At 47.9% G+C, this 18,164-nt stretch overlaps 1 protein-coding gene across 1 annotated transcript in view; it reads right to left on the bottom strand.

Annotated features, from left to right (window-relative positions):
• Positions 1-18,164, bottom strand: part of LOC121432472 (CYFIP-related Rac1 interactor A) — a 115,543-nt gene that overhangs the window by 64,681 nt on the left and 32,698 nt on the right. Inside the window, exon 2 of the mRNA XM_041630463.1 lies at positions 7,435-7,576. The gene's annotated coding sequence lies outside the window, so the exon portion shown is untranslated. The remainder of the gene's footprint in view (positions 1-7,434; positions 7,577-18,164) is intronic.

Below are 18,164 nucleotides of genomic sequence, written 5' to 3'. Positions count from 1 at the left end.
ACGTACTCAAGAGGGCTCCTCAGAAGGCCACGTTACATATGAATTATTTAATGGTTGACATTTGAACCAATTCTACCTAGCCTCTAGGAAGCACACTATTTGGAATATGGGACTCCAGGAAAGTAGGCGCAAATGACCGGGTTAACACGATCCCGTTTCCATGCTGTCTGTATCGTGTGTGACTGCAACCACAGATGGGTGCTAGACAGCCACGCCCTTGCTTCCTAGACGAACATCATACTCAGGCTCCACACCTGGAAGAAAGAGCTGGGGTGCTCACAGGGCGCTCCTGTGAGAGGCCATGATGGCCAAGCAAGAGTCCTTAGTTGAGATGCTGCAGCCATTCTAGGTGGCATCTCTGCCAGCTTGCCCCCTTTCTTAACCCCCGAGTATATTTTTTTTATATTCCAAGTCAGGTAACATCTCCATCCTAGGGCCAGAGTGTTAGCATCTTAGGTAACCCAATAGAGACACTGACTCAGCTTCAGATCTTAGCCAAATGCCCCCATCTGCCTCTCCCAGTTCCCACCCCAGAGACGGAACAAACCTGGAGCCTCAATATGTCTGGGAGCCCTAAAAGACAGGGACCTCCAATTTCTTTTCTACCTGTGTCCTGTAATACTGAGAAGCACCACGAGGAGACAGCACCGTTAGAAAAAAAATTAAAAAAAGAAGCCCTTTGCAGCTGGGTCATCAAGAAAGGGTTACTTGGGGTATGCTATCTGGGGTGGATTTAGGGAATTAAAGGACCAAGACAGGGCAGATCAGTAGGAGCCTGTGTGGAATCATGGTGTGTGGAGGTGATGGGGGTGGGGAGGTTGGAGGTGGAGGCGGGGTGTCTCCCCTAGGTCTCCATAGGAAATCCCAATGAGAGCACTGGCCCCTCCTTTCTCCTGGTCACTCCTTCCTACTGGCATCTTCTCTTTCTCTTTGTCAAAATCCTTTTGTCAAGGGAAGTCCTCCCTCCCCCTGGAGCAGCGGGTGAGAGAAAGTTTGGTCTGAAGTCTTCCCTTGAGAGAAGAAAATTCACAACGCCATGTATTCTGTCTCCAACCTCAGCCCACCAGGACAACTTGGACACCAAGAAGCAAGAGCCAGACATGTCCCGGTTACAGGGAGGGAAACGGGTCTTCCAAGAAACTCGATGAGGGCAGCAACATAGGCAGCCTTCAGAGCCTCACTGGTGAGCTGTTTATGGTCCTGAGGACTGAGGCCCGGCTGGGTTTAGCATGACTCTACAATAGGAGGCTGCGGGGCTTCTGGAACTAGATCCAGTCTCCTTGTAAGGCAGGGAATTCCCTGGGCCGGAAGTACCTCAGCGGACACCTGCAGAGCAAGGTGTTGCTTTCCACCTGCCATTACTCTATTCAGTTCTGCATTTGCGAGCATGAGGTGGGGCAGGCCCAAGGACACAAAAAGCCCTCATTTGCTGAGAAACTCTTACTGTTATAGAAAGGAGGACACACAGCACAAGAGGAGATGATTCCAGGGTTCGGATGCTGACGTCCTAAGAGCTGTAGACCTTCGGCGAGCCATGTCAACATTCTGAACTTCAGCTTTTTCAGGTCCCACCCTAATGCTCTCTCTAGGTGTAAAAATAGCACAAAGTGCACTGACCTTGGTGCAGTTAAACAAGGATGTGCGTGGCAAGGTTAATTCTCACCCACCTATTCATCTTCCAGCCAGCAAAGGCAGTGGAAGGTTGATTAAACCAGGCTCTGAGCTAGGTTCTAGAATTTATTTAATACAATGTGTATAAACACCCATATATACTCATATATACACATGTATATAGAATGGACATGCACACACCTCTCATGTACACGCACATATAGACATATGTATGTCTCTCTCAGTCTCTGCCTCTGTCTGTCTGGTTCAGTCTGTTTCTGTCTCTCTCTGTTTCTCTCTGTCTCTGCCTGCCTGTCTCTCTCCTAGAGAAAGGGAGAAGGATTGCTTTGTGCACTCACAAGGCAACAGCAGATTCCTCCCTCTGGGAAGCTGCGTTTTACCACCAGGGAACTACAGTGCAACCTGAAAGACAGAGATGGCCAATGCAGCTGCTGCCACTCCCTCTTCTTCCTTCTCCTCCTCGTTCTTCTCTTCCCCTCCTCCTTTTCCTCATCCACTTTCTACTTCTTGGTGCCTCTTATCTCATTATGCTCACCGATGCCTCCATAGGGTCAGAGAGGACATCAAGGCAAATTATTCAGTTTGCTGCTTGTTAGTCACTGTTGGGAACAGGTGGGAGGACGAGGAGGCAGCTCCTAATGGATTTTTAAAAAGCAAGTCGAGGCATGATCTGTATATGACAAGCTCTCTTGCTGCTTTCCCGACTCCTAGCATAGAGCTCTGAGAGTCAGTCCCGGTTTATAGGTGCTTCTGTACCGAGAGAACATCTCTTCCAGCTCCTTCTTCAATGCCCGACTCATACAGACCCTCTAATCCCTTCCCTGATATCTAGGGAGGAAGACAGCAGACTTCTCATCCTGCCCGCATCACTTGGTCCACGGCCGGGCTCCTGTCTATGAGTTGCTCTTCACACTATTGGCTGTGTTGTCTCTGTTAATCACCTGCAAACTCCTAGAATGGGTCCAGTTATTGGCACTCACAGGCTGAGCTCAGGACATTGCCAAAGTTAAAAACACAGTACATTTTTCACGAACGCCCATCTGATAAAAAGGAAACTTCTATTTTAGCGTGAGTGCATAAAGGGTTAAGAGGTGGAAACAATCCATTTGCTTTCTAACTGAAGGAAATGTAAAGGACCGGAGTTCTAGTCTCTGCTTAGCCAGGCAGCCTGCCTATAAGTGGCACACCAAGACAGTGTATAAAACCTTATTGCAGCACTACCTACACACAGGGGGTGGAGGGGCCCTTGTGACCATTGACCACTGTGATGCCTGTGTGGGGCTCACAAGAGAATCATCTTTAGAGCTGAGAAGACTGTGTCTCCCAGTAACAGAAAGAGGAGCAGTCGGCAGTCAAAGGAACTGGGTGGTGGTGGTGGGGAGAGGGACACAGAGGAAAGCAGGCCTTTCTTTTCTGAAACTCCAATCCTATCAGGACATCCAGTGTGTGACTCTTTGTGTGAGAGAGAGAGAGACAGAGAGAGAGAGAGAGAGAGAGAGAGAGAGAGAGAGAGAGACAGACAGAAAACGTGTGTGGATGTTCATGTATATTTGGGTGTTTGGATGCACATATATTTGTGTTTGTATGTATATGCCTGTGTGTGTGAGTATGTGTATATTTGCATTCATGCATACCTGGGTATACAAATTTGTGTGTGTATGTGTGCTTCTAAGTGTGTATGAGTGTGTTTGTGTCTGTGTGTATGTGTGTGAGAGAGAAAGGGAGATAGGGAGATAGAGAGAGAATGAATATGTGGATGGTCATGTATATTTGGGTGCACATATTTATGGGTGTGTGCATGTGTGTCTCTAAGTGTGTGTGTGTGAGTGTATGTGTGTATGTGTGTGTGAGAGAGAGAGAATGAATATGTGGATGGTCATGTATATTTGGGTGCACATATATTTGTGTTTGTGTGTGTATGTCTGTGTGTATATTCACGTTCACACACATTTGAGTACACATATTTATGGATGTGTACACATGAGCCTCTGTGTGTGTATGAGTGTGTGTGATGTGTGTGTCTGGGGGGTGGTCTGTGTAGGACAGAGGGTTCTACTCCTCAATAAATGACCACCCTATTTTTCTGTTTTTACTTTCCTGAGGCAGGATTTACCCCTGGCCTGGAACTCACCAAGTAGATGAAGCTTCCCGGTCAGCAAGCCCTACAGACTATGTGTCTCTGACCCTGCAGTGTTCAGATTAAGTGTGGGCCACCACACCTGGGTCTATGGGCTATCTGTCTCTGACCCCATAGTGCTGGGGTTATTAAATGTGGGCCACCACACCTGGGTCTATGGGCTATCTGTCTCTGACGCCATAGCACTGGGGTTATTAAATGTGGGCCACCACACCTGGGTCTATGGGCTATCTGTCTCTGACGCCATAGCACTGGGGTTATTAAATGTGGGTCACCACACCTGAATCTGCTTCACCCAGGTTCTGAGGGTCAAACTCAAGCCCTTGTATTTGCATGACCAGCACTTTCGCAGCTGAGACACACCTCCTCAGCCCTGGGAAGCCATATTTAGTTAACATCTGTCAAGAGTGCTTCACAGTCCTGTAAGCTCCAACCACCTAGCTCCGTATCTGAGACTCTATGCCGACACCTCAGCTTAGCATCTCTCAGATTCCAGTCACAGCCACCAGGAAGGTTGAGTCCACACCAGCAGCCAAGGCCTCTGCCTCAGCGGCTTCACGGAGATTCCTCACACCCTGCCCTGAAGTTTCTCGGCCTACCCTCAATTTTACCTGGAGACTTCCTGGCTGGGTCTGAGAGGAAAAACACCCCCAGGGAGTTCCTTTACTCTGGCCTTTGGCTGCACTGGGTCTGAGTCAGTGACCTCCCCTTAGGTTGGGCCTTACTGCTGGTAACTACCTGTTGCAGGCTACAGGGTCTGATAAAACCATAAACAACCTCAGCGTGGGCGGGGACTCTAATCAGCACTTCTGCCAGGACAAAGTGTCAGTGCTGATGAGAAGATCCAAACATTTAAGGAATGAAATTGATCCCCCCCCCTCCTCCGCTTAGCCTGAAGGCAAGTCCTGGCAAAAGCCTATTATGCAAATGAACTCCAGATGTGTGAGTGGAATTGACCTTTGGGTGGTTCTGGGAGAAAAAAAAAAAAAATCCTTACTCTAGCAAGTTGGTTCTACTCTGATCATAGTAGGGCAACTTTTCATTTCCACCTAACCGCTCACTGGCTCACTGAGGTTTCCCACAGAGCCTTGAACAAGCACCAGGGAGACTTCAGTCTTAGGAGCCAGAGCCCAGAAAAGGTTCTTTGAATGAATGATTGACACTCTATTGGGTAAGTGCACTTACCTTTCTGCCTATGTGGGGATGTTTTCGAGATGAGGTTTTTGGGAAGTACTGGAGAGGAGAGAGGGATAGTAACGAACCAGGGAAAGTTAGCCAGGACAGAAACACCAGTGGCCTCCTGACAGTGGCCTTCAAGGATCCTATTCCCTTCCCACACTTTCCTGCTTTGACCTCCTCCTGCTCTCCCTGCATTCCTCTGCTCAGAGCCCACTGGCTACTTTTAGCTCCCTGAAGGCCCAGCCCAGTCCCCTGGAGCTTTGTCTCAGCAATTCCTTCTCACTTCGCTGTCCCTCATTTTCCGCCTGAGATAACCATCAGGAGTCTCCAGTCCAGCCCTTGTTGTAGCAATACCAGTTCCCGGACAGTCAGGCCCTCTTACTCAGATTTATTTAGTGATTTTTGTTTGCTGTATTTTCCCCATTGTGCTGAATGCGCCCTCTAATACTTGCACATGCGCTAACAGTTCCTGACCCCTGGCCTTACCCAGATGGCAACTCCCTGAAAATGGAGACTTTGTTTCCTTCTGCACTGCTAGTGTAGCACTGAGAAACACCTGCTGCATGCCACATAACACAAGCACTACAAATATTTGCTGAAGGAATGGACAGCCAAGGCAGGGGGAGGAGGGGAGAGGATTGGCAAATGCCCCTACCAGCTAAATCAAGGGAGACTGTCTGGAGGAGACTGTAGTTGGAACTGAACTTTTTCTCTGAGTCTCAGATCTGAATGCCTGCCCCAAATCACACGAACCTACTTCTAGACCCCAAGCATGTGCTGATCTGAAGGGAAGAAGCTTCTGGAAGGAAGAGAATTTATCATTGATAGTTCAGGGACCCGGCGATCTGGTCAAGGGGTTGGGAGAGGGACGGGTCCTGAAGTTGCTTATGGCAGTGGAGAGAGCAAACCTTCCAAAGGCTAGACTGGGGAGGGCGCCCTGGCCGAAGCCAAAGCGTTGGGCTATAAAGCCTGATGACAGCCTCTCCTTCTTTAACTGCTGGGGACTTGCTGGTGTCGGGGACAGTGTCTGCCCACAGATTATAGTCACACAGTTCATGGAATCCATTATGGGGCTAGAGCTGTGATTAAGTAGCTCTACAAACGTTGGGTGGGGAAAGGAGCTAAATTTGCTATGGCTCACTGGGAGTAAGAAACTATGTCAATGGATTAAGTCTTTCAGGTCTCACAGGCAGCTTTGGAAATAATCACTGTCCCCATGTGACAGGTAGAGACACAGGCTCAGCAATTTAGCAATGACCTTAGCAGAGTCAGTACAAAAAGCCAAATACACCCTGGGGTCATTATAATTCACGGTATTTTTCTCCCTTCTCTGGATGGTCACACAGCTCAGGGAGCACGCTAGAAGAAAAAGACAGGAAGAAGAAAGGAAGGACATCCCAGGCTAGGCTATCCACCAAAAGAACAAATGAGAAAGTGTGGGGCTGAAGATTCTGGGAACCGAGGTAGGTAAATACCTTAGCGGTCCCCCAGCTGGGCTCTATCAGCTGCCGTATGCTCATGAAGCACTTCTGGCGTTAGCTCTTAAGGGAATGAAGATAAGCTCTATGAAGAAGACCCTGAGCGTAGGAGGTAGAGACGGGTAACTCCACTGACCATTGAGAGTGACATGGGTGATCATTTCAGGGTAAGGAATGCTACTTCCGTCCTCCCTAACCTTGTCCTGCTGTGTCCCAGGTCAGCCTAAGGGAAATGTACTCATAAGTGCGAGCCCAGGAAGCTGAAGCCCTGTTGACCTTTAGTCAAATGGGGAGGTTTGTCAGCCTGCATCATATGCAAATTCAAGGAAGAAATTCAAATAGATGTGGCCATGCACTGCCCATAGGAAAAGAACCGCTGTCCAATGTCAATGGGACCCAGGAAGGGAGGAGGTGTGAGAGAAACAGATGTGCAGTCTGGAAAGGGGCGATGAGAAAGGTACACACGAGCCCTTGGATGACAGTAAACTGTGTTTCTCCCTGAAGATACTGCAAACGGGATGCAAACCAGGCCTCTTCCAGGACGCCTAAACCCCACCTCGGGGGGGCTGCCTACCAGAGGACTTCTGCTGGTCTAAATATGCTTAGCTAGAAAAGGCAGGAGGGACTTCAACTGTGACCAAACACCAGCTCTAACCTATTCCTCCCCCATGTGTCATGCTAATCTACTGCTTCAGGCCTAAATATTCCAGACACTCAGAGCGACCCAGACACCTTTGAGAATACAGCTAAACATGCCCAGGGGCCTTGGCCTACCTCCTAACCATAGTTTTCCTGGAATACGTGCGACAGTTCTCATTTGTGTCCTCTTTCATTGAGTCTTTCCTTAGACATAGCATTGGGAAGCAGAGCTTCTAATGAAAGACGACAGACCTAGGGAGATGAGTGAGCCCTGTGCTTCCGTGTGGTCTCCGAACGTGCACATTACACCCTTCCTACCAAAATGCTAGTTACCGACTTCCGCCGTCCTCAAACTCAGCAGGTCGTTACCTGGAAATATCTCCACTGGTTGTGTGTCACCAATCCAGGCTGAAGGGACAAACCAGTGGGCGCAGCAATGAGGCCACAGGAAGGAGCTCCCCAAATCAGGTCTGTGGTCCTCGAGAGTCCCTGTCCTTACGGGAGTGGTACCCTGTGGAAAGGAAACGAAAGTCATGTTACTATGACAGGCAATCTCTAGGCCTTCTACCACATGGCAGTTTCTAAGCCATGTGCAGACAAGTACAGGATCAGGGACCACCAATAGAGAAAGACTTCCAGGAGATAAACTTGTCTAATTCATTCATCCCGTAGTTGGGGAAACTAAGGCTTGAAAAAGAAAACAGCATCCTTGAGACCATCCTTTTGGGAGGTGGTCCAGATTGGCTTTGGACTCTCTGAACTTTAGAATGCAGCCTCGTGGTCAGGCTGACCGAAGTGTGGCTGCTGACCCTGAATGGAAAGGCTTCTTCTGTATGTGTGCATATATACATGTACATGTGTTCATATACGTATGGGCCCTGTGCGCACGGGTGTGTGTGTATATGTGCGTGGAGGCCAGAGGTTGACAAGGGGAATCTTTCCATCAGTCTCCCCTTGATACAGTAAGGCAGGATTTGTCACCGAGCCCAGAGCTCACTAGTCAGCTTGCCCCAGGGATCTGTCCATCTTTGCCTCCTGAGCACTGGGATTCAGCAGGTCACCACGTGTGTGCAGCATGGATATGGGTACTGGAGATCGGAATGTAGGTCCTTACGAAATTGCCCAGCAGGCACTTCACACACCGAGGCATGTCCCAGCTTCCCTCCCTTTTAAAAACATTTCACAGAGAGGTGAAATTTTCCCCACGCTTCTGTTTTTGTAGTTTTTATGGGTTTGCCACGAGGGAACTAAATTGGTAAAACAGTCCATCTCAGACATGTGACTCGGATGGTGTCCCTCATTATAAAAACATTGTTATGGAAGACTGTGAACCACGGACACAGCATAGGTGGGCTTTGCTTTTTAGTGGCAACAAGTCTTTCTCTCTTTCTCCAACCCCCTCAACCCCTCTGTCCCCTCTCTCTCTCCCTCCTTCTCTTTCTCCCTGTTGCAGAAAAATAGGAAAAGATATAGACTCTTCTGGTGAGTACTAACTCTTACAGGGATTTTCTGGCTCCCCTGTGTATTTGAACAACCACACTTCAACACAGAAAACAAACTGAGAGAAGAAACACACGTATCTAACATTGCTTAACCAAATCATAGCTCCCAGGCTCATCATGTGACCTCTGTGCCCATATTTCCCCAACTTGGCCTAAGCTTTGTCTTATCAGGCACCGCTAATTTCAATTTTCCCCACAACTAGAACCCCGAACTTCATACAGCTAGACTGTTTGCAGAGGCGTGAAGAAAGTGCACTGACGAGCCCAACCTGCACAGAGCTTCCTTGCACACACACACACACACACACACACACACACACACACGTGTGCATGCACTCAAAGAAAGAGGCGGTAGACTAATTGGAAAGAGAAAAGGGAGTTCACCAGCAGAGGGAGGGGCTAAGAGAAAGTAACCAGATAAAACTGTCAAAAGTGAAAATATAAAACAGAAAAAGAAACAGGGCCACATCTGACTCTCAGAACTTTCTGTGCGTATCAGTTGGGTTACATTTATTGGGGTCAAAAATCAGAAGTTGTCTATGCATCCATTGTCCTCCTCAAATGCAGGACAAAGTGCTTTGGAAGCTGTCAGTGTTGGAGAGACAGGAAGGGGTATTCTTCCTAGGTCCTAGGGCAGGGTGGAGAAGGCCTTTGAAAGCCAGAGCTTACTGCCCAGCTCTCTGCTTGCCTCTGGGAGGTTGGACTGGCCTGGGCTCTTTGCAGCTGCAGACAGAGGGCACCACAGGAAATCATGATTATCAATGCTCCGGGCTTTGTTCCTGTTCTCAGACAGCCTGGACATGCCAGGAGAGATGGGGCGGGGGCGGAGAAAGAGGAAGAAAAAAAAAACAGGAAGTGAAGTGGGGGAGGAAACACTAGAGAAAACAGCCGCTTTGGACCGTCCTCCACCAGAGAGTGTTCTCTGAGCAAACTGTGGAGCTGTGTTTTTGGAAAATAGGGTGTGGCGCAGATGAGGAAGAGGGTCCTGTGGGTGGGTACCCATAAATTCTATTTCCAGCCCTAGAGCCTGGTCTGTCCAATACAAGGCTGGGTGTAAGCACTAAAGAAAATAAATTTCCAAAGGACCGGTGGGGGAAGGCCCTTCCCCCACACCTCTTGGCAAAGCCTGAGAGAGCAGGTGAGCCACGAAGGTTCTAGAAATAAGAGAGGAACTCTTGAGGTGATGGAACTCTTGAGGTGACTAGACATCTGGAGAGCTTTCCCAGGCCCCCGCCATCTGCTTTCTCTCTCAGCCACTTTCAGATTGTTCGTGGTTTGGGAGGCATACATGAATCTCATTTACAGAAACTGGCCCAGCTACCTTCAACCGTATAACACAGAGGTTCAGAACACTAAGCCTTCATGGCATGGCTAAGATCCTGCCCTGATGCTTTCCGTCTATTTTGTTCGCCCAGAGATGCTTCCAGAAGTTCCCCATCTTCAAATACACATCATTTAGCACGACATCTCCTGGTGAGCTCAACAACCTCACAGAAATAGTCTTACTCCAAGGAGAGGGTCAGTGGGACCCTCTGCTCCCTCAGCCACTGTTGGCAGTTAATGGTTATTGCTGAGCGAGCATCATTTTCTTGTGGAGTCTAGTCATTGGTCAAGTGGTCCAGGACTTAGTCAATAAACACTCACCCATGCTCTTTATAAGGAACCTGAATTCCAATCAGCGGATCTCCCTGTCCCAGAATGTCTCTGCCTCTCTCTCACACACAGAAATACATGAAAGTGTGGGAGGGGCTTATTGGGAAGAGGATTTCCATGGAAGACCAAGGAAGAGGAGAGAAAGTAACAGGGGGTGGGGTAGAAAGTTACCAGGGTTCACCATACACATATATGAAACTGTCAGAAAAGAAAAACAGAAGAATTGAATGTGAAGGTTTAATGATGAGACATTTGTGGGAAGATTATTAACACTATCACTGTTTGACCAGAGAGAGGGGGAGGGGGGGAGGGGAGACCCAATAGTACTTAGCACTACTCTTCATGCTCCCACAGGCACGAAGAAGGAGCAGAGAATGTAGAATCCTTAACTAGTCCACAAGTCCACCACTCCAGTGGTTCCCCAAAACTGCATATCAAAGAAGCTAATAGAAAGTATAGTTCAAACCCAGAGAAGGAAGTGGTAAGCTGGCGTCCAGGCGGCTTTTGTTGGCATCAACCTGGCTTGGCTCCCTGGGCTAGTATTTGGGTCACAAGGGGAATTGGTTTGGCTCTCATGGTGGTCCCACCTCCTCTTGTTTCCTAGACAGGATCACAAAGCCCCCAGAGAGGATTTTCTCAAGGTCTGACATTAAATGTCCTTCTGGGGATCCATCCCAGATTCTGTAAATCATTTTCTTAATATCCAAACATGGGATAAGCCTGCGTAAGCTTATCTTTGTGGAGAATCCAAGCTCTTTCAGGTAGTAGCTCATAGCTGACTGTGAGAACCACATATCTAAGGGAGAGCAGGGATGAAACGAGGAAAGCAACATCAGCCCGTCTCTGTCTCCACAACGACACAACCTAGCATCCCACTGTCCTGATCTGCTTCTGAGGCCCGTTCTTCTAGGATGCCACCACAGCCTATGGTGCTGTGATCAGCAGGAGGGCTAGCCCTCCATAACACATGGTGACCGGGAATGTGGTTTTCAGTACCATAGCCTTTGCTCAGCTTGCAAAGAGCTACAAAGACTGTTGAACAAACTGGAGAAGCCAAAATCCAGAAATGGGGAAAATTTCAGCCAGGGGGAAAATTTCGGCCAGGGCCATGGGACAGAATTAAGGCGTGACAGGCAGCATCTAACTGGTGACATCCAGTGCAGTGACCTTCTCACAACATCCCTCCCCCTCCTAGCCAGAGAAGGAGCTGCTGAAAGCTATGGGTCTTCCACTCCCAGAGTCTGTGGCAGAGGGGCAGAGTAGGGACCAACAGAAGCAAAAGGGAGAAAGAGGGTAAGATCAAAGGCCCGAGAAAACACGTTTGTGACTCCACACCGGACAGATAGGGAAGCCAAAGGCCAATCCAGGAGTGGGCTCCTTCAAAATTCCCCATTCTCCGCAGCAGAGTGAGGCCTTGAGAGCAAAGCGCTTCATGTGACATTTTCCCCACAGCAGCAGGAGTGGGGACAAAACAGCATCAGAGCAGGGACTAACTGTGAATCAAGCGTCAGTTGTACATCTTGTCACCCCCTAAAGTCTTACAGAAATCCTGTCGGCTTGGCACAGCTGCTGTCCCTTTCACAGTTAAGAAAACCGAGATACATCAGGGCTTAGCCTCTGGTCTAAGAGATTCGGCGTTTGAGAGAGAAGAGTCAGTTTATGAACTCGGCCACTCTGACTGGAATTCTTGCTGTTAAGCACTTCCTAAAACTCTCTCTCAAAGCAGCTATATTAAAGGGCAAGACACTGGAAAGAGCTGAATAAAAACAAATCCCCTAGGAACAGAGGACTCTTCATTCAGCAGAGAAGGAGGCAGTAAAGCTCTCCGGGCAGGGAATGGCATGAAGTGCTCACAGCTGACTGGAGGATTTAGTCCCTGATCCCTTTTGGCCAGCAGCCCGCTGGGGTCAGCCACCACCAGGAAATGGCATCCTGGTCTCGATGTTTACATGGCCCCACTCATAGGAGAAGGAAGTGGCTGGACCTTGGAGGCCTGAGAGAGATCATCTGGGTGGGTGGAAGAGGTGATGACGATGTCTTAGGAAATCAGTTCCCAAGGCCCAGAGAATGGAGCAGCTGGGGCTGGCAGGTGAGCAACTCTCTGCTCGCAGTCCCCAGGCTAATGGCACATATTCTCCCAAGGATTCCTGGCTGCCTGGTTTCAATCTCACAAGAAAGAAGGGACAAGGCAGGACAGAAGTCATCTCTTACCGTTTCACAGATGCTGAGAATAAAGCCCAAACACTGCCAACCCTGGGACAACTAACAGTCATAATGACAGTAACAGCAGCTGCCGTTAGTTGGCGGTCTGTCCTACATCAGGAGGCAAGCCAGATGCTTTTAAGGAGATCACGATTTAAACTCTTGAAGGTCTGTATGCATAGCCCTACTTCGCAGTTGAGGTAACTAAATAATAAAGGTCAAAGGTAGCAGGCTGTGAGAAAGGTGGGGAGCCACTGTTCGTGTGACATTTCAGCGTACTGGCTCACTTTGAAGCCACATTAGTAACTGTGATGTGATAACTGCCCATGTGATAAACTATAACCCACTTCTTAGCTGTTAAGAGACGCTGCCCAGGACTTCACTGAAGTCTGTGGCCCACCCTGCACAACTACGCTTTGTGCTATGGTCCTATTAACCACTTCTGCATAGATAGGTCACATGGAATTAAGGTGTGCTTACGATCTGTCATCAAAACTTTGAGGTTTCTGAGAACAAAAGGTAGTCTTGCTAGTAACACAGCTGGGACAAATGACAGAAGCCAGAACTGACCCAGACACATGAGGACACATGGACCCCCACATGCAATTCATACTTGCAATGGGCTGGTCATTCTCATGTCCAGTTACATGAATTCTGCTGGACAACTCCACTCCCCAATCCACACAAACCTTCCTCTGTAACAATTGTTCCTCTCTTTGTTTCTTGAGTTGATAAGGCCATGTATGTAGCATGAGCTCAAGGTAGCCGTGTGATTGGAGAAGATGGGACTAGATTTGGCAAGCTACCCAAGGAGGGCTGGTTGGTTCCTTGTATCCCAGCTATCCACAAATTGAACCACTGCTTGTTTTGTTTTGTGTTCCTTGATAAACTATTCCTCTAGAAGTGGGGCCTGGTAGTGGCTCTACGACATCAAACAGACTTGGCCACTGGATGAGTTGCAGGGATAGTAGACGTGGCTATGCTGCCTAAGACCACTAGATAGAGTGGAGCCTACATAGGGATGTGGATCCGAGCTTCGTTTGAGATCAGGATATAACTCCACAAATCCTAGCCTTTCCCCTCCACAAACAGTGTCCAACCATGCCTGGAGGGCGAGAAACTGTAGTTTTCCTGCCCACTCTGGGCCAGTGGAGGAAGGAGCCATCACTTAAGGAGCAATTCTGTTTTCACATCTTCCCCAAGAACCCTCCTTTCTAAAGATCTTAGGCCAAGAGGAGAAAGACATCTGTTTTTCTTCTGATACCAGGAAGTCAGTCATGAATTCAACCCACATATCAATACAGGTGAAACTAAGGAACAACAGCCATCCGTGCATGCTCTGAAGGGACTCGAGTTTCTAGTACACATTCAGGGGATATTACAGACAGGGATTGGCTGAGACCCAAGGAAAGTCTGTAGCTCTGATCAGCCCCCATCTCTATATAGGGCTCCAGGTTCCACCTGAGATATCAAGATACCACACAGTGTGACTCTTCCCTACTTGCAAAGGGACATACTAGGTGCACACTCCCTAATTCAGCGGAGAAGTCTGTCCTATTTACCAAAACTCATCAGCTGTCATTACTGCTCTATGGTGGGAACCTCATGACTATTTCTCTGGGTCCTTCCCCAAGACTCAGATCGACCTTCCTGGCAATAGTGGCGCATTTATTATCTATACCACCACACCATACAGATGGGAGCAGCTGAGAAAGACTGAGACTGATATTCTGTGTTAATATTGGAGTAGAGAAGTGTGCATTTGGAGTACCTGTCCCTGGGCTCCAGAAAGAGGAGGCCAAGCCAAGAGTTGCTCATGGTTCGTCATCCAAGTCTCAGGGAAGAAGAGGCTACTGGCCTGTGGTAACAGAACAAGAACCACATGTTTGATTTTAGGCTCTGAAGTGGCCCGTGATCTGTGTCACCTCTATGCTGCCATTAAAGTGAATGTCCCTATTGTAGAGGCTGGAACCTTCAGAAATCTCCACTCGACCTTTCAGTGAGTCAAAAGGCCACAACTCATTCCCCGAACAAAAGGCCAGTTTCTAGAGTGTTCTTTATTCCAGGTGTTTTAGGGGGAAGGGAGGCACATGACAAAGCAGCTGGTTTCCTTCTCTGGCAGCTCTGAGTAATAAGACAATTAAATGCCAGGTATCAGACATTTTTTGCCTGCCCCTTTTTTCCCTAGGGAAGCAACTCCAGGAGTGTCAACTTTCGGAAACAGTAAGAGGTACCACTTCAGTAAGTCAGAGATGTCAACAGATGATATCCTATCCTGTCTCCACAGGGAAGGTAAACAGTTAGACAGAGAAGAACAGTCTAGAATCATCTATACTTGACTACTTCCTAGACATACGAGCCCAGATGATGATATGATTATATTACTGGAGACTTGGGTCTATGCCTGAACATGGCCTTGACCGGAGAGTACTTAGTTATTATTTTCTGATAGTAAAATAAAACCCCAGCTGAATGCAGTTCACAGAGCAATGGCATACCAGCAAGCCTCTTTGGGTAACTTTGAAAATCCAGTGAGTTTTCTTTTCCAAAATTCACAGCCATCTATGTTCATTCTTTACACCCATCGTGGGATAGATAAACAGTTCTTACTTAAAGATTCGGCTTCCTACACCTCTTTACTGTGACTGATCAACAGGTCTATACAAAAGAGGAGTGTGGATGTCTTCATTCATGAAACACAGTTTCACTGAGGGAAAGGAGCATTCAATGACTCCTGGAGAAAACTTAAAGGTAACAGAGTGGGAAGCTACTATATGCAATACAGGCAGGGCAAACAGTTGTAGACATCAACCCTAGCTCCATGCAAATATATATCCTTTGAGCCTTGTTGGCCTTTTTTCCACAATAGAACTACTAGCTCCATTCCAGGGTTATTAGGGCATTTAACAAGTGACCAATTGAACTTCAGCAAACTTCAGGATTGGCCTAGATTATTGAGGCAAAGCTACCTTGGGCCATTTGGTATAAACAAAGGTTTTGGGCATTTCAAGGCAGTGCCACTGTCAAGCGCAGAAGTCAGAGAGAGCACATGATTGTGTTATACAGCTGATAGCTGTGTGGTAAGAGGCATCTGCTAGTGAAGGTCCAGCTAGACCAGCGACTCGAAGTTCCAGCATCTCTTGCAGAGGTTCCAGCACTCAGGAACCCCAAACCACATGGGTCCCACACGGCAAACACCACCACTTGAATCCTATAAGCCATGCTGGAACTGCCAAGGCCCTGGCCTCAGTGTCACTACAAAAAAATGGCATCTGGAAGCTGTGCTCGGTACTTTGTGTCAATCTCTTCTGTAGCATGGGTCCAGTTTAGGGTCCATGCAGGTGTGGCAGTATGGGCTTGCCCCAAAGGAGGCACCAGGACACAGGGCCATCGCATCACTCCTGGTAAGGGCAGACAGAGAGAGGCCTCACCTATCTAGAACAGCTGGGAGCCAGTTTTCCTGTGGTTCTGACAAAACCAGCCCTGGCCTCCCAGACAAAACTGGCTCTTGCTGGAGACAAAAGCACAGCTGCTCTGGGCCCTGGGCTTCCAGCTGTGAGGAAAATCCTGAGTCAAGTGATCAGCATCCAGGCTTTCACTCACCCCAAGAAGCCAAGGGAGTATTCTGTTCCTGAAGAACAGGGAACAAGATCCCTTTATATCAGGACCCTTGGCAGCTCACACCTTGTCGTAGAGAGAAAGAAAGAGGAAGCAGAGAGATAAGAGAAGAGACAGGTATAAAGTCTCGTGACAAGAGCCAAACACACCTTCCATTCTTACCGTTTCTCCAGACTCATCATCTTCTAGCAGAATCCATCTTCCTCAGCCAATCGTTCGCATCCCTCCATAAAGGAGCCCATACAGAGTGTGGCTCATGAACAGTCAGCCCGAAAGATCAGCAAGACTTTGCCTTCTCTCAGGCTAGGTGGTCACCTTTGAAAGGCAGCAGGCAGTGGTCACTTCCTCCAGGAAGTCTTCTCTGATTCCCACTGACACTGCAGCTCACACTGGTCTCTACCCTTTTGAACCCTTGGCATTTAGTGTTCATGAGTGCCTCATCAATTTTCCACGAGCCCTTCCCTCCAAGCTCATGACCTGTTTTGTCCCTCCTGGGCTGTGATCCCGTAAAGGGAACTGGCAAAGCACGGATCTGGTGATGTGTCTTCCTGACTTAGGCCCTTTTCAAGGATCTCTCGCCACCTTCGGGATAAAATCCCAATGCGCAGGGCACCTATCTCCTCCAACACTATCCTCATTCCAGTCACAGGCTACTCCCAAAGGTTACAACTTGGCATGACATCAAAGACAGGGGGACACCAGCCATTTCTGGATGGCCAACTATGACTCTTCTCATTCTCCTAGTTAACAAAGCACAGAGGTTCCCAGGGAGCACTTGGCACTGGGCCATGGTCCCGGTGAAAAAGCTAAAACCAGCTATGCCTTCGGGATCAGTTAGCTTACCTTTATGTGACAACCAACCACGTCCACCAAGGAACAAGGGGGCAAGAGGCATCTGCAGTTTAGGTATAAGAGTGTACTTTATAATAGTGAAAGCGGTTGCTGTCTTTCTTGTCTGTCACAGATTCCACACGGTCCCTCCCAAGTACCTTACACCCAGCACAGTGACTACCGAGAAACACCACCCATGTCCCTGACCAGAGTGCATTCTTTTTAGGAGCTCTTGCCCTGGGGGGAACATTCCAAGGCTGCTGTCCATGACCAGGGCCATCATACTGCTACAAGGATTAGAATGAGACAGTCACTTTATAGGCAAAGGAGAACAGCCCAGCCTAGATGTTTCATACTTAGCAGAGAGGTGACCAAAGCCAAATGACAGGCGTGTTCATCACAGAGCATCACAATAGTGAAGAGCCTGCCTTTGGGAGAGAAGAAGAAGGTACAAGAGAGAATCAAGAGCACAGTGCTGGTCACCATATGGCAGCATATATGACTATGGCACTCTGAAGCTCTAGGACTAGGTCACCAAAGTCAATTGTATCTCTTCCCAACTTTATGTTCAGTGAGGTCATACAAGCACCCAGAAATCAGCCATGATACGAGTGTTCCCACCATAGAAATGGACATACGCCCTCATCAATTTTATTTTCATTATCCCACAAAATTAATGAAACATTGACTCATCATGGTGCAGAATAGGTTCATGAGATGATGGGCTGTTTCTTATTCTCTCTCTCTCTCTTTGCTTTTAAACTTATTTATTTTTATTTTATATGCACATGCGGGCTGCTTTGCCTACATGTACGTCTGCATAACAAATGTACCTAGAGTTACAGACAGTTGTTAGCCACCATGTGGGATGCTGGGAACATAACCTGCATCCTCTGGAAGATCAACAAGTGCACTTAACCACTGAACCATCCATCACTCCAGCCCAAACATAAGCCATTTTAATTACAGCTACATCTATTCCCCAATTAACCATTTGAAATTAACCCTTCTGGCCATAAGTTTCCTTTTTTTTTATAAGAAAAGAATAGAAAGGTACTTTGGTAACAATAAATACAGACCAGACATTAATCAATGTTTACAAACATATTTGGTCATCAAAATTGAAGTGTGTGTGTGTGTGGTGCTACTGGCTATAAAACTGCTAAGTGCCCTACAATGAAGGGCATATTTTGCACCGAATGCCAGCAATGCAAAGGCTGAGTATATTAATAACATATTTTGTTGCTGCGATAGCACACCAAGGCCAAAAGTGACTTATGGAAGAATTTATTT

Source organism: Microtus oregoni, unplaced genomic scaffold (genome assembly GCF_018167655.1).
Source record: "Microtus oregoni isolate MIOR12 unplaced genomic scaffold, Mior012 000034F_ref0000314, whole genome shotgun sequence".
NCBI classification, from domain to species: Eukaryota; Metazoa; Chordata; class Mammalia; order Rodentia; family Cricetidae; genus Microtus; species Microtus oregoni.
The sequence above is the reverse complement of the archived record's forward strand: the minus strand, read 5'-3'. Positions and strand labels throughout refer to the sequence as shown.